General features: G+C 39.1%; 1 protein-coding gene and 1 non-coding gene across 19 annotated transcripts in view; one reads left to right on the forward strand and one right to left on the reverse strand.

Annotated features, from left to right (window-relative positions):
• Nucleotides 1-25,214, reverse strand: part of DIS3L2 (DIS3 like 3'-5' exoribonuclease 2) — a 373,682-nt gene that overhangs the window by 253,776 nt on the left and 94,692 nt on the right. Inside the window, exon 1 of one of the 18 annotated variants that reach the window (XM_073807113.1) lies at nucleotides 4,136-4,157. The exons of the other annotated variants lie outside the window; for them this stretch is intronic. The gene's annotated coding sequence lies outside the window, so the exon portion shown is untranslated. Of the gene's footprint in view, nucleotides 1-4,135; nucleotides 4,158-25,214 lie in introns of those variants that run through there. 18 annotated transcript variants of the gene reach the window in all.
• On the forward strand, nucleotides 770-872 carry LOC117313094 (U6 spliceosomal RNA). Its single transcript, XR_004527557.1, has one exon. It is a non-coding gene; the product is annotated as a U6 spliceosomal RNA (small nuclear RNA).

Below are 25,214 nucleotides of genomic sequence, written 5' to 3' on the forward strand. Positions count from 1 at the left end.
GCTAAGCCTGCACGTCCGGAGCCTGTGCTCCACAACGGAAGAGGCCACAACAGTGAGAGGCCGGTGTACCGCAAAAAAAAAAAAAAAAAAAAAAAATTGAAGGCTCAACTATCCCACAGTGAAAGGTAGTCTTTGTATGTATGTATATGTTTGTGAGTAAAATATAAAGAGAATTCTGTAATCACCATGATTCTGCCTACCTACATATTAAGAATTACGCTTTGGCTTACACATACAAAGTTCAACGAAAAGTCGATGGGAAAAAGAGCACAGTAGAAAGCAATGACCAGAGTACAGCAAGCTTAACTGTACAGCACATTTCAAAACCAACCCAGTTCTGATTTTATGATAATCTCCATGGTTTAGATTACCTATACTCAAGAATTAGTGTTTTAGGCACTAAATTCACTTTTGAGTTACTAAAGCAGAGAATGCTGTATGGTAGCAGGGTTTAATGAATAAATCAAGTCATTCAAAACCGTATAATTAAAATATAAATTAATACATTGCATTTTTAAAGTATTTTCATTCTATTTTTGTTATCACAGTACAAACAAGAATAAAATAAATGTTACGGGGAAAAAAGATCACCTTAAAGTCATAGGATGCAACAGGCACTCTAAAACCGTTCCATATCACATATTGGTTAAGAATGAGGGTTGTGGAACTCCTACGAGAAATGGCTAACTCAAGTCTAGAAAAGGAAACAAACAAGATGAAACTGGGGACTTCCCTGGTGGCACAGTGGTTAAGAATCCGCCTGCCACGCTCGCTTCAGCAGCACATATACTAAAATTGGAACGATACAGAGAAGATTAGCATGGCCCCTGCACAAGGATGACACGCAAACTCGTGAAGCGTTCCATATTTTTTACTCCAATAAAGATGTTAAAAAATAAATAAATAAATAAAAAGAAAAATCACTAAAGCACTGAAAGTTATTGGAGCTATAGGATGCTACGGCCATTTTCATTCTTAATGAAATGTCAGCCATAATGTTGAATAAAAATGTACTGGATTAAAAATTTTAAGTGTATAGAAAAAAAAAAGAATCCGCCTGCCAATGCAGGGGACACGGTTTCTATCCCTGGTCCGGGAAGATCCCACATGCCGCGGAGGAACTAAGCCCGTGCACCACAGCTGCTGAAGCCCGCGTGCCTCGAGCCCGTGCTCCACAACAAGAGAAGCCACAGCAATGAGAAGCCCGCGCACCATAACAAGAGAAGCCACAGCAATGAGAAGCCCACGCACCACAACAAAGGGTAGCCCCCACTCGCCACAACTAGATGCAGCCACAAATAAATAAACAAACAATCAAACAAACTAAAAAAAAAAAAAGAACCTGGAAGATCTTGTCATATGGGAAAAACAAGCAAGCTATCACAGGCTACTAGAGCCTCATCTAAAGGACTCAGGAATCATCATGAAAGGGCTCTCTCTGGTCAACCTCAGAAAATTCTAAACATTTATCCTACTTTTCCTATATAAAATGTACCTCAGGTTAGCCAAACAGTTGATGAGGTAAAATTCTTCTTTATAGAAGAGTTTCAGCTAACTAAGAAGGAATGACTTAAAGACTTTCATTATCACCATTCTGATATCCCTACTGAAATGATGGATGCAGAAGATGACCATCAATGGTTGCAAAATGCTGATGGGGACGGAGTTTTATAATAGATGGACCAGAGCAACAATACCTGAACCCACTGATTAATACAAATATCATAAAAAGAGAAAGAACCAAAGTACTTCCTGATGTACTATAATTAGGAAGTAAATACTATACTGGTGTATGTACTATAATTAGGAAGTAAATACCACCATCTGTGAAGTATTTTCCCCTAACTTGAACTTAAATCTGACCTGATATAGGTAACAGAGGAAGACGTTAAACACCACTAGGGAGAGGATCCATTTACACTCACTCCCTAGATGATTTCATCCAGTCTCATGGCTTTAAATATCTCTATATGCTATTAACTCCAAAAATTAAATGCCTCGCCTCAACCCTTCCCCCAAATTCCAGACACATATCCAATTGCCTACTTGACATCTTCATTTGCATGTCAGCTGGCGCCTCAAACAGGAGAACCCTTGGTCCCCACCAGAACCCATTCCTCTCCCAGCACTGCCTCTCTCGGCAGATGGCACCAAACTGGGGCATCACCCTTGACTCTCTCCTTCTCACACCCCACATCCAATTATCAAGAGAACCTTCCTGTAAAATATATCTTCTTGCCATTTCCACTGTTACTATAAAAATCCAAGCAACCTTTATCTCCTTGCAGAACTACTGTAATAACTGGTCTCCTGAATTCTATTTTGGACCAAAGGAACTAGAGTGATCTTTTTTTTTTTTTTTTTTGGGCTGCGTTGGGTCTTCGTTGCTGCAGGCGGACTTTCTCTAGTTGTGGAAAGTGGGGGCTACTCTTCATTGCAGTGCACGGGCTCCTCATTGCGGCAGCTTCTCTTGTTGCAGAGCACTGGTTCTAGGCACGCGGGCTTCAGCAGTTGTGGTGCACAGGCTTCAGTAGTTGTGGCACACAGGTTTAGGTGCTCCACGGCATGTGGGATCTTCCCAGACCAGGGCTCAAACCCATGTCCCCTGCACTGGCAGGTGGATTCTTAACCACTGCGCCACCAGGGAAGCCTTTGAGTGATCTTTTTAAAACAAATCAGATCATGTCATTCTCGCAATAGCTTCCCAACATCCTTTCATCACCAAGCCACAAGGTGTTGTCAAATCTGGCCCATATCTATTTTTGCATTCTCATTTTCTACAACTTCTTCCTCTGCAAATTACACTCCAATCCTAGAGTTCTTCTCGCTATTCATAGAATACTAAAATCTTCCATCTTGAGATTTTTACAATTGCTGTCCCCTCTATCTGGAAAACTCTTTGCCCAGCTATTCACAGGGATTGCTCTCTTCATTTTGGTTAGGTCTCTGCTCAAATATCCTCCTCTCAGAGAGGCATTCCCTGATCACATTAACTAAAACAGCCCCACCTCGCTGTTATGACTCTATTTCTTACCCTGCTTTATTTCTCATCACTGCACTTATCACTACCTGATAATATATTATATACTTACCTGACAATATATTATATACTTTCTGTCTCCCAACTAGGATGTGGGTTTCATAAGCACAAAGGCTATTTTATTCACTGCTATATTCTAAGAGTTAGGAATAGCATTTAGTACTCACTCAAATATATGTTGAATGAATGAACAGCAATTAAGTAGGAAATGACCTGTTCAGAGTCTATCTTCCCTGATAAGTATAAACTCCATGAAGTCACATTATATACTCAAGTCTCATCTGAATGAATAAAGAACCAGAGACGGCATACTGCATCTAACATTTCCACACATCTAAACTCTACCCATCTCTCAAGACCTAGTCCAAATGCCTTGGATTTTCTATAACCCAGAATCCACCACATAGTCTTCTCAGGTCCTCCTCATGCCCTGCTACCTGCCCCAGACCAGAGTAATTTCTTCCTTTTCTAAAGTCCCAAAGCAATTTATACACACCTCTTCTACGGCACTTCTCATTTTTTTCACTACGCTAGTGGTATCTAGGTATGTGATTTACCTCATCTGTTAAGGCTGTTTGCTCACCAATAATATCTCTCTGTATATTCTATGGCAACTTGCATAATCAATCTAGGTGCTCAATATTTGATGAATAAACATTATTTGATGGATAAAAGGGTAGAAAAATGAAAAAAGGAATATAAAAGACTATCAGGATGCAAGAGAGTTTTCAGAACAGTTTCCAGACACACGAATATGTGGATTAGAAAGTAGAAGCCCAATTTTCCCTGGATCTGTAAAGTAAGGGGCCTTCTTCTGTGAGACTGACCTTGAAAGAGTTGAAAAGTCTAGCTCAGTGGTTCTCAGTTTTGAAGTTTAGCAGATACTGCTGAGAATCAGAAGAAAGCTATAACTCCTTCCTCCACAGAAAAATGCACATCTACAAGTAGACAGAAAGTACTCTATAAGAATTTAAGAGTAAGGGGAGTAAAAAGTCTGGTGCTGGAGGCTACCAGTTCAGGTTGGTCAGTATTTTGGAGAGCTCTGGGCTCAGAGTGAAAGGAGGGAGGCCTCAGGAGAATGGATATATTACTGACCTGGTTAACTGAGGACTTTAAAACTTCCTCTGGTTTCCTCCACAGACCTGAGAGAGAGGCAGCTGACTGCACTTATTATTCTGAGTGCACGCTGCAACTGGGATTACTTCTCCCTTGGAGATTTAGTCTAGTCTCTGGAGGACAGGACAGAAACAGATCAGTGAGGGAACCAAATCACTGGGTCACACAGAACTGTTTCACTCTCAAGTCTTGTTGCATGAACGGGATAGGATGAGCATCACATAACTCTGCTAATAAAAATAAACAGTGAAAATGCAAACACACACACACACACACACACACACACACACACACACAGAGAGAGAAATGTTTGTCAGATATACCCTGAAGTTAGTTTTACCATGGATACATCTGTAATCTACCTATTGTCTCCTTTTGGAAGGTGAAATTGGGCGACAGAGTGGTGTGGCAGTGTAATGAAGGGAAAAGGTGATCCCCCTTTCTCCAACAGGCTGCAATCTCTGGCGGGCGGAGAGCAGTAATGTGGCCTCTTCAGTAGTACTTGGGAGGAACCCTGAAAACCGTTAGGGATGAAATTGAGAGGAGGCTATTAGAAGCTTACCACTGAAAGGAATAGGCCTACGCCCAGAATCTTGAGCTCTGAGACACAGAGAAGAAGAGATACACCTTTTGGAAAAGGAGAGTGGGTGTAGCATGACTTCTGTACTTTAAGGGGAACCCTGTGTTAGCAAAGGAATAGCAAAATGCCTTATAGAATATCCCTAATTCGAAGACAAGAACACTTGCTAAATCAGAGACATGATGCAACCATGTGAATGGAAAATGTCTAAGGAAGACGCTAATCTAAAAGGCTGGCAGAATTTTAGAAAATAATATTTGAGAAAATATATAGGGAAATACATTTTAAACATAACCAAAAAGCACTGCCATGAAAGAAGATAATGATAAACTCAACTCCATTAAAAGTAAATTTTTCCTTTTATCCTAAAATAATGTAAAAGAAATTTAAAAAGATAAGCCATAGAAGTACTCAAATCCAGAATATATAAAGAACTGCTATAGATCAATGAAAGACAATCCAACAGAGAAATGGGGAAAAGGCTTAAAGGCACTTAACAAAATAGTGGCTCTTTACTGCCAAATAAACAAAAAAGATGGAAAGCTGCTCAGCCTCGTTTGTCATCAGAGAAATGCAAATTAAAACCACAATGAGATATCACCACAAACCCACAGGCAGGCAAAAACTAAAAATCCTGACAATACCAAATGTCAGCAAGAATGTACCGCGACACTTTGCTGGTATAAATGTAAACTGGTCCAGCCCTTTGTGAAACAGATCAAGACTGTGAGGGAAAGCAGAAAACAGATCTACTCAACTCCCGCCCTGGCTTATTCCACTACACTGCCCTGCATCCCTCAGGATTTTGACAGGTGAACACAGGAAAAGGAGACTAAGATGGGAAAGGACACATATGCAAAAGCAAGGAGATAAGAAAATACAAATTTTCCCTCAGGAAAGGCAAGTAGTAGTGAAAATGTACAGTAGGAGTGAGAAAAGAGGATGAAGAAGCAAACATGAAGAGCACCGAATGCCAAGTTAATGAGTCTGGTCTTTACTGTAAAGTTAGTAAAGTGAGAAGTAGGGAAAAGTGGTTAAGAGAAGGAGCTGTAGTCAACACACCTGGGTTTGCATCATGGCTCTGCTGCTTAGTAGCTATGCCACTTTGGCAAAGCTATGTAATCTCTTTGAACCTCAGTTTCACTATATTTAATGGGGACAAGAGTACCCAATATCATAAGATTATTGTGGAACTGAGATAATATATGAAAAGCTCTTAGCACAGGTGCCAGGAACAAAGTTGTAAGTGAATCTGTATAGAAGGAAACAAATTTAGTCTTTAGAACCAGAAAGTCCAAGGTGATGGGGAACATCCAGGTGGTAGCTGGAAATGTAGATCAGGAGATGGGAAGAGTGTACTGGAGGACAGAAATCCAGATTAGGAAGTTAACCACAATGGTTCAGCAAAGGCAAAGCTTCTCTGAAAACAGAAGCTGAGAACAGAGCACTGAGAAAAGGAACACACAAGGAACAGGAGTTAGTGAAGCAGAGAGAATTTAAATATAATTATGAACACGTTAAACACTAAGACTTCTATTATCACTCTTCACATTCATATTGCACTATCTTCCCTGTGCTTTACACACATTAACTAATTTGATCTACACAACCACCCTGGGTGATACACAGGAGAATAATTATCTCCATCTCACAGGAAAAAACAGGTTCAGACATGTCACAATCCCAGAGCTACTAAATAGCAGAGCTGTGACATGACCACAGATCCAGGGCTCTAAGTCCAGCTCTCAGTCCTGGACACTCGTATGGGAGATTTCCTGCAAACAGATTCAGAGTGAGCTTTGCATGTACATCTCCCGCCAACACCCACTGCATGAAACACCTCTGCATGTTTTGCCTGCCTGGCAAATAATCAAAATTCAAGATCCAGCTCTTCTGTGACTGCTTCTCTGACTAAACTCCCCCATCTCTTAAGAAATGTTGTTTCCTTCCTTTGTTCACTGCTATTCCTTACCTATTGATTCATTATAAGTTTGTTGATCAAGTTATATTCCATTTATTTGTTTACATATTTCTCTCTTCCACCAGACAGCAAACCATACCACATTCATTTTTTATATTCTCCAGAGGCTCCCAAAATGCTTGGCATATAAAACATGCTCAATAAATATTAGTTTCCTTTTCTCTTCTTCTGACGAAAATGAGAAAGACTTGAATTGGCTGTAAAAGAAGAATTCTAAAAAAATTACAAGAAATAAATAACTACCAAGCAGCAAGAGCCAGCTAAATTCAGATGCTTATCTACATGATACTGCATGATAACTGCACTGCCCTCCACTACTACACTGTCTGGAAACCAGGGACGAGCCACCAGTTATTTTATCAGAGTTGAAACTTATCACCATAAGAAGCAAATATAAGTACGCATGCAAATGAATAAAACTGGAAGACATTTAAATAAATGCATCTTCCTAAAATAATTCTAGACCTTCATATTTAAATTATAACTCCAGTTTCAATATGGACCCAAATGTAACCATAAAGTTCACTGTCACCAATTTAAAACATTTTTAGCTAGAAAAATCATGAATGCCTGAAGACGAGAAAGCCAAAATGTGAGCACAGCTTCCAGGGATGTTTCCTGATTTCTGCAGAGTGTGAAGTACCAATCTGTCCCTTAGAAGGCGTGTGGGGGGATGTCTACACTGAGCTGTAAATCAGATCAACCGCAAAGAGCAACTCAAACTCAACAGAGTCAAGAAACCGGTCACTTTAAAACTCAATTAGTTTTTTTCTTCTCCCTCCTTTTATAATTAATATAATGTATTTCAAAACTGGGGAGCAAAAGTACCTGTAACCAATTTAAATGCAATCGTAAATAAAAACGCCACGTAACATTCCCAAACTCCAAGCATGAAACATTTCATAGTCTCCCTGTGTACCGATATAAAAAACCCTTCCTTGAACATAAAAGCCATCTTTGAAGAGTGCTATTTTAAATCTCATAAAGACAACAAGTCTATATTAGCACTGGAAAATTCTGTTCCAAGCAAATAAATTCTATGACATTCCCCTGGGGCAGGGGTTGCTGTCAACTTGGTAAAATGGAGCTTCTCCAAAGAGATTTACATATGCCTATGTCCACAGGCACTTTCTGCTGAAAGGGCTGTGTACAACAGTGTCAGCTGAAGGCTTTGTGCACAGGAGATAATGCCCTGCCTATCCCACTACCTGAGCCTCTGATTCAGAGCTAATGCATGTCATGAAGTCCACCTAGGAGCCGCTTTTCGTTTCCTGGCTTCTCTGGCTGGGCTTAAGTGACAGTACTCACTTGCCACACATGTTTTAACAAACTTTCAAATCCCTTAATGGCATGCTTGGGACAAAGTATAATACACTGTTCAGGAAATAACCTTGGAGCCAAGAAAAGCAATTGATATTTCCACAGGGAGTTCCTGACAAGGCTTGCCAATAAGCTTCTTTCATTTTAAAACATGATCATGGATACTATCATTTTAAAGACATATTACAGACGTTCTTAAAGATATATATGTTAATTGGGAACTTTGTTTGCCTATGGTAGTTTAATCCAAGAGTGCCTTTTATTTAGTTAACAGGAGTAGAAGAAACTGTCCCCATTCTTCCCAGTTATTCAGGCCCAAAATCTTGTTATCCTTATCAACGGATCAATTCCTCCCTCCCTCCCCCCCCCCACCCCCCAATTACATCCATCAGCTCATCCTATCGCTCTATCTTCATCGCCACCATGGCCACCCTGACTGATGCACAGGCCCTACCTGATCTCTGCCCCCACCCTGTGATCCTGCTGACTTCATCTCCAACTATTCCCCACCTCAGCATCTTTGCTATCCCTTGGACACGTTAGGCATGTATTCACTGTTCCCCAAGATCTTCCCAAGGACAGCTCCCTCACTTCCTTCAGTTCTTACTCAAAGTCACCTCCTCAAGGCAGCGTTCTTTGGTCACCCTATTTAAAATCTCAACCCACCCCCAAATTCATATCTCCCTTATTTTACTTATTTTTCCTCTTCAGTACCTACCACTATTGAGCGTGGTATTTTATTTACATTATTAAGTCTTCCCCAGTGAAACACAAGCTCCATGAAAGTGGGGACGTTTTCTCCTGTTTATTCACTGTTATATTGCCAATACTTAATATAGCACCTAACACAATGTCTTCGACACAATTCCATCCTAATGTGCTACTATCACCTTAAACTCAAACCATCAAACACCACTCTAGTCCTTCCCCTCAAAGCACCTCCCCTTCCTGTTCTCTTTTTTATTAACACCATGACCACTTTCTTCCAGGCCTTTCAAACTCAAAACCTCACAACCATATTTGACTCTTTCTACTGCCAAACATACTGCTTCACCAAATCCTTCACTTGTCTTTTTACAAGGGCTCTTATATTTCCACAAATTCCCTGGTATTCTCAGGACCATCCTACAAACTTCCAGAAAAAAAAAAGATCTGATTAAACTACCTTTTTACTCAAAATTTTTGATGGATTTCTCTTCCCTGGAGAAACTAATTCTCTGTGCTTTGGCTTATCATTCAAAGACCTTGACCTTCTCAATGCCCACTGACCTTTTTTAACCATTTTAATCTTATCTGCCAGTTCCTTCCATTATACACCATTCACAGGCCACCGCAAACTCTTTCCTGGCTTAGATCACATCAACTCAGAAACAGGCTTCTAGCAACTTAGAACAGCAGGATCTGTCTCCCTTTGTCCATTTCTCTGTGAGTACAGTAAGGAAAACCATATAACTCCCTTGTTAAATTGTTTGATTCTTTTTAAAAAATATTTTAAGAAAGAAAGGAAACAGGGCTCTTGGAGAAATGATCGGTATCTGTCAAGGAGCCCTCTGTGCAGAGCAGGCCTGGACTGAAGGAGAGGAAGAGTGCAGACGTCTAATGAGTCTGGCTTTAGGGTCTCTGGACACTGTTCCGAAGGGATCACGGGACTTGAAACAGAATTATGGGTGTCTTGTAACACATGCCCTCTCTCCTTTTCTGCACGGCCACCACAAGAAACTAACTAACCACAACTTCACCCTGATACAACCAAGCCTCTGTGCCTAGTCACCAAAGAGAGTAAGAAGCAGGCATACTTCCCCTAGAGGAGAGACAATTCACAGAACACAGCAGATTCCAACTAGAATAATCTCCGTAGCAAGGTATTATGTACTTTGATGCTAGAAATGAGCAGAGGTGGGGAAGAGAATTTGGCAGAATATCACACCAAGTTCCGAAACTCAGGAACAAATAAAGTCAGGCAAGAGGGTGGATAGAAAGAAACCTGGGTAAGCCCCAGGGGAGAGTTCCCAAGAGAGAGAAGAACTAGACAGAAGAACTTCCAAGAACAGAGTTCATGGAAGGAATAGACAATTACTGAGATTTAGTGAAAGAATACATACATTTACATGTAACTTTGTACTCAGTGACTGCTTTTCTCTTAACCTTACTCTTTATTGTATTTTGACTTAAGTCTCTAAAACATACTCAATGTATTAATAATGAGTGTTTTAACTGCAAGAGACAGAATAACTTGAATTGGCTGATTAGCTTACGTAAGTAACTGATTAGCTTACATAATTGAGTCAATCTGATCATATTGAGAGGCCCATCTGATATTTGCAGAGGGAGGGAGTGATAGGGGGCCGGCGGGGCGCTCTCAGATTTCCTCAATATTAGCTCCAAAACCAGGGCAGCCTCTCTCTTCGTGTGTCAAGAAGGATTCCAGGAGCTTCAGAATATATCCCATCCTCTTACAGACCACAGTGGGAAAAAAGAGAGAAATTCTTGCCCAGGTGCTCTGCAAAAAAATCTCGGGACTAGGCTTCTGGGGTTGATTTTGGTCACATGCCCAGTCCTGAATCCATCGCTGTAGCAAGGAGGTAGACTAGACGGTACTCCCCTGCATCTGAGGAATGTGGCCAGTTCTTCAATCCTAGTAAAGAACAAAGCTGAAGTCTCCTTAGAAATGCTCAAAGTGGGGTTCTTTTGAAAGATAATTCTTTGTATTTTTATTCATAGTAGAAGCCTACTAGTAATAATTTCCACCTGTTTCCATGAATCAAAGATCATTCCCCTTTTAGAATCACAACCATTTCTGACATGGAATCAAAGCAAGAATGTTAACATCATTCAGGAAAGAAAACAACCTAAAAAGTTTAAACAACATGCTCATGGATGTAGAGCGCATGTCAAATAAAGATTATTTGTATTTGAAGTTTTTACATGTATAGAGACTTAGCTGCAGTACCTGACCTCAGATTCCTTCACATCACACCATCTGTAGCAAAATGAATTTCACATCCTTGAGACACACTTCAATATGCTGGACCACACTGAAGAATAAGCTCAATTTGTAGACCATTCCAGAAAACCAGACAGTATACAATGAAAATTTTTCAGAGCAAGGGATATTCAGGACATTAATGTAAGAGCCACAGTCCCAGAGCCTAAGGATGTTCCATATAGCCAATTTACTAATAACAGATTAACCACAATTATCTGAAAAGCCAGCCAACACTTGAACTACCACACTCATGTACTGATAATAAAAACTGAAACCACATTTGATTAGTGGTTGCTGGCACACTATAAGCTGTGTGCCTATTGCTAGATTTTTAAATAGATTTAAGGTATGGCCAACTCTAAAAAATTTACTTGTATCTGCAACCATCCTTTCCTTCTTCCCACCTCAAACCACAGATAGAGTGATCCAGCTTTGGATACTATTTCTTGCCTTGAGGGCTTTGCTCATAGGGTAGTGCCTTCTCCCCCACTATTTCACTGCCCCCTCCTTCTACATGGATAAACTTTCTCATGTCATCATACAGATGTTCTCTATCATTTCCCATCTTTGAAAACATTTTCATAAAACTGAAGTAGCTATACTAACATCACACAAAGTGGAATTCAAGAAAAAAAAGTATTACAGGGGTCAAAGAGGATCATTTCATGTTAATAAAGAAGTTAATGCATTAGCAAGATATAATGACTGTAAATGTACATGCACCTAATAAAAAAAGCTTCAAACCAGATGAAGCAAAAACTGATAAAAGTAAAGGGAGAAATAAACAAATCCTCACAAATATTTATCAAATAAGTAATAAAACAACTAGACAAAAAAACAGTAACACAGAAGATCTGAAATAAATAAATAAATGTATACATACACACACACATATATAATCTCAGAGGTCCTTATCCATAGTACATGAAGTCTTACAATTCATTAACACAAAGACAAACCAATTAAAAAATGGGTTAAAGAGTTGCATAGACATCTCAGAAAAGACTAAATGTATATAAATGGCCAATGAGCATATACACACACAAAATGTTCAGTATCATTTTCTCATCAGGAAAATGCAAAACAAAAGATAACAAACAACTACAACAACAAAAAGTAATATTATTATCCGCCCACAAGAATGGCTAAAATACTACTACTATATTCTGGTAAGGAAGTGGAGAAACAGAATCTCTCATACATTTTTAATGGTAGTGAAAAATGGTACAACTACTTTGGAAAACAGCTTTATGGTTTTTTATAAAGACAAACATATGTTTACCATATGACCCAGCAATTCCACTTCTAGGCATTTGACCAAGAGAAATAAAAACATATGTTCATACAAAGACACGTACAGCAACATTCATAGCAGTTTTATTCTTAATGGTCAAAAGCTGAAAATAATCCAAACGTCCTTCAGCTGGTGGATGGGTAAACAAACTCTGGGACATCAACACAATGGAATACTATTTAGCAACACAAAACAACATGGATGAATCCCAAATGCATTATGCTAATAGAAAAAGGCCAGACTCAAAATAATTCCATTTATATGACATTCCGCAAAAGACAAATCCATAGGGACATAAAACAGATTAGTGGTTGGCAGGGGCTGTGGGGTAAGGGGAAGTGTTGGCTAAAAAGAGACACAAGGGAATTTGTGGGTAGGACGGAACTGTTTTCCATCTTGACTGTGGTAGAGGTTACACATAGCTATACATCCTTTAAAATTCATAGAGCTGAATGCTAAAAAGAGTAAATTTTACTATATGCTAATATGTGAACCAAATAAATCTCTTTGTACCCAAGCCAAACAAGCTCAGCATCCATATACAGTGGGGAGCAAAAACTCAATTAAAACATTGAAAGTATGAGCCCAAGTTATCAACTGAAAATACCACATATTTTTCATTCTGACAAAATTTAAAACCCAATAAACATTTATTAAAACCTTATAATGTGCAAGGCGTCTATTAGGCATTAAATAACTCCTCCGTACAGTGAGGTGACACTTAATAGTTAACAAAATACTTTCAAAAATATCATCATTAGTATTGGCCTACTGATACCTGGAAATAAGTAGGGCCCACAGAGCACATTCCCAAATACCTTCAAGCAGAAGTAAATATCATTTGAATGGCATAAGCTCCAACAAAAGGAATGATTGCTTCCTGCTGAGATGACCAAGAAGGGCTTAGAAAGATGGTGGTTAACAGCATGGATATTATGGTGGTTAACAGCATGGATATTATGAAAAACATGATATAGAAAAAGTCCAGGAAGTAGGCATGTCTGAGGAGCAAGTAGACAGATGTAGTTAGAGCTGGACACTTCTGAAACGTCACACACACACAAATCCAAAAGGAAGACTGAGCTCTTCCTTGCCGAAGACCGCCTTGAATGTCATCCATGCACACACAGTTTATTTCTTTTCTTTTTTCTCAACTTGATGCTTAAAAGAAAGATAGCCATCAAGACAAATATCAAGAGAGAAATGATATGGACTTCCCTGGAGGTCCAGTGGTTAAGACTCTGTGCTTCCACTGCAGGGGGCACGGGTTCGATCCCTGGTCAGGGAACTAAGATCCTATGTGCCATGCAGCACAGCCAGAAAAAAAGGATAGAAATGATACGATACTCTATACACGGGTAGAGCCGAGGTTCTTGTACACCAAGCGCCACTGATTAACCGGCTATAGGATTCCATGTAAAAAAGCTAGAACTCCCAACTTTAAAAGAACACAAGCTCAAAAATAATATGGTACAATGATGGGGAATCACAGCCTGAGTGAGGAGGCAAGGATTGAAGCCTGAGTAAGAAAGGTGACCTAGTAGAATAGCAGGCAATGTCAGCATATTGGTTACAAACAGGGATGAGCAAATAAGTAAATATATGGACAATAAGAGCCAGGTTTCTCATCATTAAAGAAGAGAGTTACAAATACCGAAAGGGTGAAACTATAATGAACCCTGTGGTGTTGCACTGGAATTGGAGCTTTTAGTGTAAACTCACAGTTTTCAAGATAGGTAGGTAGGCAGGTAGCTACCTAGTCAGATAGACAGACAGACAGAGACAGACAGACACAGAGATATAAGGAAATACTTATATTTCTTAGCTCTCTTCATTGAGAAGGCTTGGGAGCATCTGGATTTATGCACTAAACGGTACCAGGACTTCTTAGAAAATGGCTAATTTCTTGGCTAACACAGGGAAAGATGAGGCTGGAACATCTCCAGAATATAAAGTGTTCAAAGGATGACAAGAACATGTCAAAATGACACAGGAACCAACTTAGGGGGCGTCCACTGGCCAAATCTGGGGCAATGGAGCAAAATAAGGAGAGTAACAGATTACTCCTCTGGAAAATTACATAATCTACTCTTTCCCCCAAAAGGCATCTCTATACTAAACATACCCACTTCTCAGGAATTGCGAATTCAAACACTTGCTCGATGATACAGTAGTGCCTTTCTCTCCCTTTAAGATTTCCACTATCACTTCCATATCATTGGGTCATGACAGCATGAGCACCTTTCTCTCCCTATAATAAGCCACCTAAACTTGGACCAGACAAGGATGGAGAAGTGGCCTCTCAGCATAGATGACTCCAGAGAAAGCAACATGTCTCAATCGCTGAAGCCAAGGCAGGCTTTCCTCTACCTCAGCACACCCGGAGCTGGAGGCCCCAGCAGGTGGACAAGAGGACCCTACGAACCTAAAGCAAATCTCCTAAGATCTTTGAATAAGCATTGATAAGTATATTTGTGTAAGGAAGTTGTTTTCTTTCAGAGCAAAAACTAACGTGTTTCTGCTGTTGGTCCTGTTGTTCTTTTTACCTTGTTCAGCCCTGAGTATGGTATAGCATCATTACTTCAGACAATAAGGTGGGGCAGACTTTCACTAATGAGGCAGTTCCTTCTCCACTATGGAGACTATATTTCTGAACAACTGTATATAATCCAATATCATTTTCAATTCATATTTCACATAAAGTCATATTTCATTTCAAACCAACAAGACCTCAAATGTTCCCTATGGGCTCTATGCACAGAACTGTACTTCCAAGGTTCAGAAGTTGACACAACAGAGGAAGCTATTGTGAACTCTAAGACCAGTCTGGCTACCACATATAAAATTATCCCTGGAGGAAATCTGCTTATGTGATTTAGCTTTGAAGAAGAAGTAGGAAAAAAAAAAGAAAAAGAAACCTGGCCAAGCTGTAAAGTGCAGTGGAAGTGTATGTGCACATGTATTCACAACAGTGTAAGAGCAAGGAGCTTATCTGCATTGTGGTCAACCTTCTTTTCAAGTTAAGACCTACCCAAAGCTTTGGGAAGAACGTTACATTAACAAGAGGCTCTCCAGCTTCACTGTTTAAGTCTCCAGTCACGTAAGAAACATGTTTTTGCTTTCCCGTTAGTACTTCCTTCCTTGCTTCGCAGACAGCTAAGCTCAGGTACCAAACAGAAAGCTATTTTTCAACAAGTGCGGCCTAAAGGGATCTCTTTGGGGTTACGTAGTCACTGACAGCCCAAATACTACTTTCAAAATCAGATGTTAAAATCTGGTTTTAAAAGAATTATTCTAAAGTCATCTAGATTTGGGGCTTACACTGGGTTAAGTGGTGCTATTATTTGGATACTTAAGCCAATGGTGAGTCTTCTGATGGTAGAGTAACATTTTTTTAACCAAAAGTTTCTAAAAGCACAGGGCTAGAAATATAATTTTCATACTCTTTTATTTGAATCATTTTAAAAGCTTTCATCTTTCCCCCACTTTGACAGAAGCATAAAAAATGAGCTCAATGTAAGCTGGTACTGCCATATAACCTCACAGTTTATGCCGCTGCAAAAATTCTTCTGCAAATTACCCTGGGCAGAGATTTCTGTATACAAAGTATCAGCCAAGAACAAATTTTTATAGCTGACTTCTAAACCCTTTAAAATTGCATTTTATAATGGAAATACTGAGAGATGCTTTACCCTTAAAGCACTATTTTAATATTTCTAGCTTTTCCAGAATACAATACTATGAACTCAGGACCAGAGATGCAAAACAGAAGAAGCCATAAGTTATAAAGCTATTTTTTTTAAATAGGCACAAATAAAAATGTTTTATGGATCAAACATGTTTACATGCATTTACCTGCCATACCTATTACATTTCATTTTCAAATGCTTTCCTAAACCATTTAGTCAGTATTTCTATCTGTGGACATTTTATCCCAAAGATTCTTTGTGATCAATGATTGACTTCAACGTGGCTTTACACTCTTTCAACCATATAGAGTCCAGTCCCTGTTTCCACACTTGGGAAAAGTAGGGATATTATCTAACTTCATATTGTTTCAAGGAAGAGGAAGGCTGTAAACCAGCATGAGTCTTAGAAAACTTGGAACAGCAGGAAGCCATTTCTGGGAAGTAAGTACCCAAAACAAAGAAAATCTGTGACAAGGACATCCCAGGGCACAGCATAAACACAGGCTAGTAGACATCTGTGGCTAAATGAATTTCTCCCCTACACCTCCCTACTATCTTCACTATCAGCTTAGACCTCTAATTAGAAACAGAGAAATTTACCCACTCTCAGTATCCTCCATCCTGATCCAAACTGCATCCACAACATAACCAAACGATGTGCACTTATATCCTCTGGATTCTAGAAAGCCTGTGATATGAAGAAACGGTCACAGAGGTAGAGCCTCCAAGAATTAAGATACTGGATTTGCTGTTCAATACATAACTTGAAGCACGTCACATTACTTCTAACTTGAAACATGTCCTAGTTCCCTCACCTTCAAAATAAGGAAGTTATACACCACATTAACAAAATGAAAAATAAAAATCATATGATCATCTCAATAGATGCAGAAAAAGCACTTGACAAAATTCAATATCCATTTATGATAAAAACTCTCAACAGACTGAGTCTGGAGGGAATGTACCTCAACATAATAAAGGCTATGTGACAAGGCCACAGCTAACATCATATTCAACATTGAAAAGTTGAAGTTTTTCCTCTAAGATCAGAAACAAAACAAGCAAGCTCCCTCTTAGCACTTTAATTCAACATAGTTTTGAAGTCCTAGCCAGAGCAATTAGGAAAGAAAAAGAAATAAAAGGCAACCAAATTGGAAAGGAAGAAGTAGAACTATCTCTACTTGCAGATGATATATTATATATAGAAAACCCTGAAGACACCACCAAAAACCAGTTAAAACTAATAAATAAATTCAGTAAAATTGCAGGATACAAAATCAAAATACAAAAATCTGTTTCATTTCTATACATTACATAACAAACTATCAGAGAAATTTTAAAAACTATCTTATATACAACTGCATCAAAAAGAACAAAATACCTAGGAATGAATTTAACCAAGGACATGAAAGACTTGTACACTGAAAACTATAAGATGCTAATGAATGAAACTGAAGAAGATACAAATAATTGTAAAGATATTGGGTGCTCATGAACTGGAAGAAATAATATTGTTAAAATGTCCACACCACGCAAGCAATTTACAGATTCAGTTGAATCCCTATCAAAATCCAATGGCAGTTTTACAAATTAAAACCACAATGATATATCATCTCACACCTGTCAGAACAGCTATAATCAAAAAAAGACCACAAATAACAACTGTTGGTGAGGATGTAGAAAAAGGGGAACACTTTTGATGGGAATGTAAATTGGTGCAGCCACTGTGGAAAATAGTATGGAGGTTTCTTGAAAAACTAAAAATAGCATTACCATATGATCCAGCAATTCCATTTCTGGGTATTCATCCGAAAAAAACAAAACCACTAATTCAAAAATATACATACACCCAATGTTCTTAGCAGCACTATTTACAATTGCCAAGATACGGAAGCAACGTAAGTATCCATCAACAGATGAGTGGATAAAGATGTGTGTGGTATACATACATACACACAAACACACACAATGGAATACTACTTAGCCATAAAAAAGGAATGAAAATTTGCCATTTATAACAATATGGACTTGGAGAGTATTATGCTAAATGAAATAAGTCAGAGAAAGACAAATACTGTATGATATCACTTATATATGGAATATAAAAAATAAAACAAACTAGTGAATATAACAAAAAAGAAACAGACTCACAGATACAGAGAACAAATTAGTCGTTACCAGTGGGGAGAGGGAAGGGGGAAGGGGCAATATAGGAATAGGGGATTAAGAAGTACAAACTACTCAGGCTTCCCTGGTGGTGCAGTGGTTGAGAGTCCACCTGCCGATGCAGGGGACACAGGTTCGTGCCCCGGTCCGGGAAGATCCCACATGCCGCGGAGCGGCTGGGCCTGTGAGCCATGGCCTCTGAGCCTGCGCGTCCCGAGCCTGTGCTCCACAACGGGAGAGGCCACAACAGTGAGGCCCGTGTACCGCAAAAAAAAAAAAAAAGAAGTACAAACTACTATGTATAAAATAAGCTACAAGGATATATTGTACAACATAGGGAATAGAGCCAATATTTTATAATAACTATATATGGAATATAACCTTCAAGAATTGTGAATCACTCTGTTGTACACCTGAAACTTATATAATATTGTACATCAACTGTACCTCAATGAAAAAAATTTCAGTGGCATTTTTCACAGAAAGAGAACAATCCTAAAATTTGTATGGAACCAGAAACGATCTTAAATAGCCCAAGCAATCTTGAGAAAGAAGAACGAAGCTGGAGGCATCTCACTCCCTGATTTCAAACTATACTGCAAAGTTATAGTCATCACAACAGCATGGTATTGGTAAAAAAACAGACAGAATAGATCAATGGAACAGAACAGCAAGCCCAGAAATAAATCAGGTATATGTAGTCAATTAATTTACAACAAAAGAGCCATGTGGAAAGGACTGTTTCTTCAATAAATGGTGTTGGGAAAACTGAACATCCACAAACTAAAGAATAAAACTGGACCCCTATCTTATATCATACCCCAAATCAACTCAAAATGGATTAAAGACTTGAATATAAGACCTGGAACAAAAAAATCTCCTAGAAGAAAACATGTGGGCTTCCCTGGTGGCGCAGTGGTTGAGAGTCTGTCTGCCGATGCAGGGGATGCAGGTTCGTGCCCCGGTCTGGGACGATGCCACATGCCGCAGATCGGCTAGGCCCATGAGCCATGACCGCTGAGCCTGCGCGTCCGGAGCCTGTGCTCCACAACGGGAGAGGCCACAACAGTGAGAGGTCCGCGTACCGCAAAAAAAAAAAAAAAAAAGAAAGAAAGAAAACATGTAAGTGCCTTGACATCAGTCTTGGTGATGATTTTTTGGATCTGACTTCAAAAGCAAAGGTGACGGGCTTCCCTGGTGGTGCAGTGGTTGACAGTCCACCTGCCGATGCAGGGGACATGGGTTCGTGCCCCGGTCCGGGAAGATCCCACATGCTGCGAAGCGGCTGGGCCCGTGAGCCATGGTTGCTGAGCCTGTGCGTCCGGAGCCTGTGCTCCGCAACGGGAGAGGCCACAACAGTGAGAGGCCCGTGTACCACACACACAAAAAAAAAAAACCCCCAAAAAAAGAAGCAAAGGTGACAAAAGCAATAAACAAGCAAATAAACAAGTGGGACTACATCCAACTAAAAACATCTGGACAGCAAAGGAAGTCATCAGAAAAATGAAAAGGCAACCCATTGAATGGAGAAAAATATTTGCAAATCATAAATCTGATAAGGGATTGATATCCAAAATAAATAAAGAACTCAAACAACTCAAATGCAAAAAAAACAAACAATCCAATTAAAAAAATAGGCAGAGAGTCTGAACAGACACTTTTCCAAAGAAGACATATAGATGGCCATCAAGTACATGAAAAGATGTTCAACAACTCTAAGCATCAGGGAAATGCAAATCAAAACCACAATTAGATATCACCTCACAGCTGCTACAATGGCTAATATCAAAAAGACAACAAATAACAAGTGTTGGCAAGGATGTGGAGAAAAGAGAACCCTCATGCACTACTGGTAGGAATGTAAATTGGAAAACAGCATGGAGCTTCCTCAAAAAATTAAAACTAGAACTACCACATGATCCAGCAATTCTACTTCTGGGTATTTATCTAAAGAAAATGAAAACACTAATTTGAAAAGATATATGCACCCCTATGTTCACTGCAGCATTATTTACAATAGCCAAGATATGGAAGCAACTAAGTGTCCATCAGTGAATGAACGGAAAAAGCAATAAAGCAGATGTACACACACACACACACACACACACACACACACACACACACACACAATGGAATACTATTCAGCTATAAAAAAGAATGAAATCTTGCCACTTGTGACAACATAGATGGACCTTAAAGGTACTATGCTATGCTAAGTGAAATAAGTCAGACAGAGCAAAACAAATACCTTATGATCTCACTTATACGTGGAATTTTTAAAACAAACAAAAACTAAGCTCATAGACACAGAGAACAGACTGGTAATCGCCAGAGGTGAGCCAAACGGGTCAAGGGGGTCAAAAGGTACAAATTTCCACTTATAAAATAAGTAACTCCTGGGGATGTAGTATGCAGCATGGTGACTATATTTAATAATACCGTACTGCATATTTAAAAACTGCTAAGACAGTAAATCTTAAAATTCCTCATCACAAGAAAAAAAAAATTTCTTGTAACTACGTATGGTGACAGGTATTACGTAAGTCTATGTGGTGAAGACTTTTTGTGGTGATCATTTTGCAATACATACAAATATCAAATCATTATGTTGTACACCTTATACTAATATAATGTTATATGTCAATTATACCTCAATTTTTTTTAAATAGGAAAAAGTAAAATATGGAAGTTAGACTGGAAAATCATTATATCTCCAGCTTCAAGACTCTATGACAGGGACTTTCCTGGTGGTCCAGTGGCTAAAACTCCACGCTCCCAATGTAGGGGGCCCGGGTTCGATCTCTGGTCAGGGAACTAGATCCCACATGCTGCAACTAAAGATCCCGCATGCCACAACTAAAGATCCCATATGCCCCAATGAAGATCCCCCACACAGCAACAAAGAGCCTGTGTGCTGCAACTAAGACCCAGTGCAGCCAAATAAATAAATAAATATTTTTTAAAAAAAAGATTCTGTGACACTCAGAGTGAAACCACTGGGGGAAACATGTAAAATATAAGTGACATGTCAGTAAGAGAGCAAGGACAGAAGGTGAGTTCACTAATGGAAAGGAATATTTAAGTTAATTTTATGACCAAATCTGCTTGTGTTCAACTTGACCAGTACAATTACAACATAATTATTTGATTATATTTGTATACTGGTCAAAGGTAATGCAGAAGAATGCTAATAATTTTTTACTTGTTTTAAAGTAAACACTTTATTCAATATTCAATATAATTCATTTTTACTTATACACAAACAAGTACACAAACATAATTATAATACGACAAATGTTTACAAAGTAAACACATACACACATTACTACAAGAAATAGAGTATTACCAGTGTATTAGTTTTCTATGCTGCCTAAAAACTTATCACAAACTTAGCAGCTTAAAATAAGACATTTATTATCTCGCAGTTTCTGTGGGTCAGGTGTCTAGAGGCATGGCTTACCTAGGTCCTGTGCTAAGGATCTCACTGGGCTGCCTTTAAGGTGTCACCTGAGGTTGCTGTCTCATCTATGGCTTAAGGATCAAGGTCCTCTTATGAACTTGAATCACAGTTGACAAATTTCATTTCCATGCAGCTGTAGAACTCATGGCAGCTTGCTTCTTTAAGGCCAGCAGGAGAGTCTCTCTGACCTTTAGACCTTCTTCTAAAGGGCTCACCTGATGAGGTCAGGCTCAGATGGATAAATTCCCTTTTTACTAACTCAATGTCAATTAATTAGGGACTTCAATAGCATCTGCAAAATCCCTTTACCTTTGCCAAATAATGTAAACTTACTCATTGGAACAACAGCCTATCATATTCACAGTTTCCACTCACACTCAAGGGGAGAGGACCACATGTGGTGTGTATATCAGAGGAAGGGGCTTTTGAAAGCCATCTTAGAATTCTGCCTACTAGACTCAACACCCTGGAAACCACTCTCTTGCCCTTTTTGGTTATTACCCCTTGCAAGATAAACATCCTGACAAAAGCATAAAATAGTTTTACATGTTTATAATAAAGAATCATACCACAAATATTCTTTTGTGTTTAGCTTCTATGCCTCACCGTTTGTGAGAGTCATACTTAATTGTTCCACATAGCTGTATTTCATCCATTCTTGCAGCTGTATAAAAATCTATTGTATACATGTGCCACAATGTATGCAACCATGCTACTACTGATGAAGATTTGGGTGGTTTCTAGTTGGGGCTATTTTATATAGTGCTGCTTTGAAGATTCATGAACATGTTTTTGGTGCACATTTCTGTTGAGCATATGCCTAGGAATGGAACTTCTAGATCATAAGGTATCTGCAGCTTTAGCAGATGATAGCAAGCAGCTGTTCAAAGCGGCCATACTGACTGAGATTCCTGCTAGCAGTGTATGAGAGTTCCAGTTACCCTACACCTCACCAATGCTTAGTATTACCTGCCCTTTTCAACTTAGTCCTTTAGGTAGGTTATGAAGTGGTACTGCATTATGGTTTTGACTCATACTTTCCTGATAACTGATGAAGCTGAGCATCTTTTTATAAATTTTTGGCCATTTGGATATCCTTTTTTTGTGAAGGTTTTAAGTCTTTTGCCCATTTTTCTATTTGCTTGTTTTTTTCCTCAGTGATTTGTGGGATTTCCTTATAAACTAGACATGAGTCGTTTATTGGATAGATGTATCGCACACATTTTCTCCCATTGTGTAGATTAATATTAACTTTGCTTACGGTGTTTTTAATGAACAGAGTTCTTTAATGTACTCCAATTTATTGGGGTTTTTTCCCCTTTATGGTTAGTGTTTTTTGTTTCCTGTTTAAGAAGTCTTTGCTGCTCCCAAGGTTATAAAGATATGCTCCCATGCTTTCTTTTAAAAGCTTTACTGCTCCCCTTCTATATTTGTAATATATTTGTAATACAGATCTGTAATCCAATCTAGAATTTAATTTTATGTATGGTGTGAGATAAGGGTCAGCATTCCTTTTCTCCACGTTGGATATCCAAATTGAAAAGATTCTTTCCCCCACTTCATTGCCTGGTCACCCCTGTCACAAATCAAGTGGCTGTATATGAATGAGTGTTTTTCTGGACTTTCTACTCCATTCATCCGTTTATTTGTCTCTCCTTGTATCAATACCATACTGTCTTAATTGTGCTCACTTTATGATAAATCTTGATGTTGGGTAGTGCAAGATCTCCAGCTTTGTTCTTCAAAATTACCTTGGTTAGTTTTGGCCTTCACACTACTTAGAATCAGTTGGTCACTTTCCACACACATATAAAAATGCTTGCTGGGATTGTGTGGAATCTATAGATCATTATGGGAAGAATTACCATTTTTACCATATTGAATCTTACAGTCCAAGATCATTTAGCTGGGGCATCTTTAACGTCTCTTGATAACACCATGTAACTTTTAATGTTGAGGTCTTACATTATATTTATGAATATAATGAAATCTTTCATTATATTTATCTTAAGGTATTCCTTTTTATATGCTAATGTAAAGGGTATCATTTTTTTTTAAGGATTATTGGTTTGCTACAGATATACAGGAATACAAATAATTTTTGTAAGTTGACTGTGTATGTAGCAGCCTTAATTCTTTTGGACTTTTCATGTATAAAATCAAGCAATCTAAAAATAATGGCTACTCGCTTCCTTTCCCAACCCTCTGTTTCCTTTGCTTTACTGCATTGACTATGACTTCTGGTACAATGTGGAACAGAAGTGGTGATAATGAGCATCTTTGTTTTATACCCTAGACTATCAGAAGGAAAGTTTTCAGTGTTTCACCATTAATTATGATGTTTTGTAGGTTTTTTTGGCTAAAAGCCTTTAGCAGATTAAAGGGGTTTCTTCTATTATTACTTTGCTAAGAACTTTTATCAAAAATGAGTATTGAGGGCTTCCCTGGTGGCGCAGTGGTTAAGAATCCGCCTGCCAATGCAGGGGACACGGGTTTGAGCCCTGGTCCGGGAAGATTCCACATACCACAGAGCAACTAAGCCTGTGCGCCACAACTACCGAGCCTGCACTCTAGAGCCACGAGCCACAGCTACTGAAGCCCGTGCGCCTAGAGCCCGTGTTCCGCAGCAAGAGAAGCCACCGTGATGAGAAGCCCGCGCACTGCAACGGAGAGGTAGCCCCCACTCACCACAACTAGAGAAAGCTCGCGCGCAGCAACAAAGACCCAAAGCAGCCAAAAATAAACAAAATAAAATTTTTTTTAAAAATGAGTATTGGGAGTTCCCTGGTGGCCTAATGGTTAAGATTCCAGGCTTTCACTGCCGAGGTGGTCTGGGGTCAACCCCTGGTTGGGGAACTGACATCCCACGAGCTGCACGGCATGGCCCCCCCCAAAAAATAAAATGAGTACTGAATTTTACCAAGTACTTTTCTGCAAAAACTGAAGTAAATCATATGATTTTTCCTTTTCTTCTATTAATGCGGTTAATTTTATTGAGTTTTTGTCCATTTTTAACCACTTTATTGAGATATGAATGACATGCAGAAAGTTGGACATATTTAACATATGTAAGTCAATAAGTTTGGGGATAAGTATACATCCAAAGAAACGACAACCACCATCATGAAGATCACAGATGTATCTCTCTCCTCCCAAGTTTTTTTCCACCCACTTTAATTTTACTTTTATGGTAAAAATACTTAAGATCAACCCCCTTAGCAAATTTTAAGTATACAATATAGCACTGTTAGCTATAGGCACTATGCTGTATAGCAGCGATCCCCAACCTTTCTGGCACCAGGGTCCGGTTTCATGGAAGACAATTTTTTCCGCAGACTTGCGGTGGCGGGTGGTTCAGGCAGTAATGCAAGTGATGGGGAGGATGGTTCATGCGGTAACATGAGTGATGGGGAGCGATGGGGAGCGGCAGATGAAGCTTCGCTCACTCACCCACTGCTCACCTCCTGCTGTGCGGCCCGGTTCCTAATAAGTCACAGACCGGTACCGGTCCACGGCCTGAGGGTTGGGGACCCTTGCTATATAGCAAATCTCAAGAATTTATCTTGCATAACTGAAATTTTG

The sequence above is a fragment of the Tursiops truncatus genome, chromosome 7 (genome assembly GCF_011762595.2).
Source record: "Tursiops truncatus isolate mTurTru1 chromosome 7, mTurTru1.mat.Y, whole genome shotgun sequence".
NCBI lineage: Eukaryota > Metazoa > Chordata > Mammalia > Artiodactyla > Delphinidae > Tursiops > Tursiops truncatus.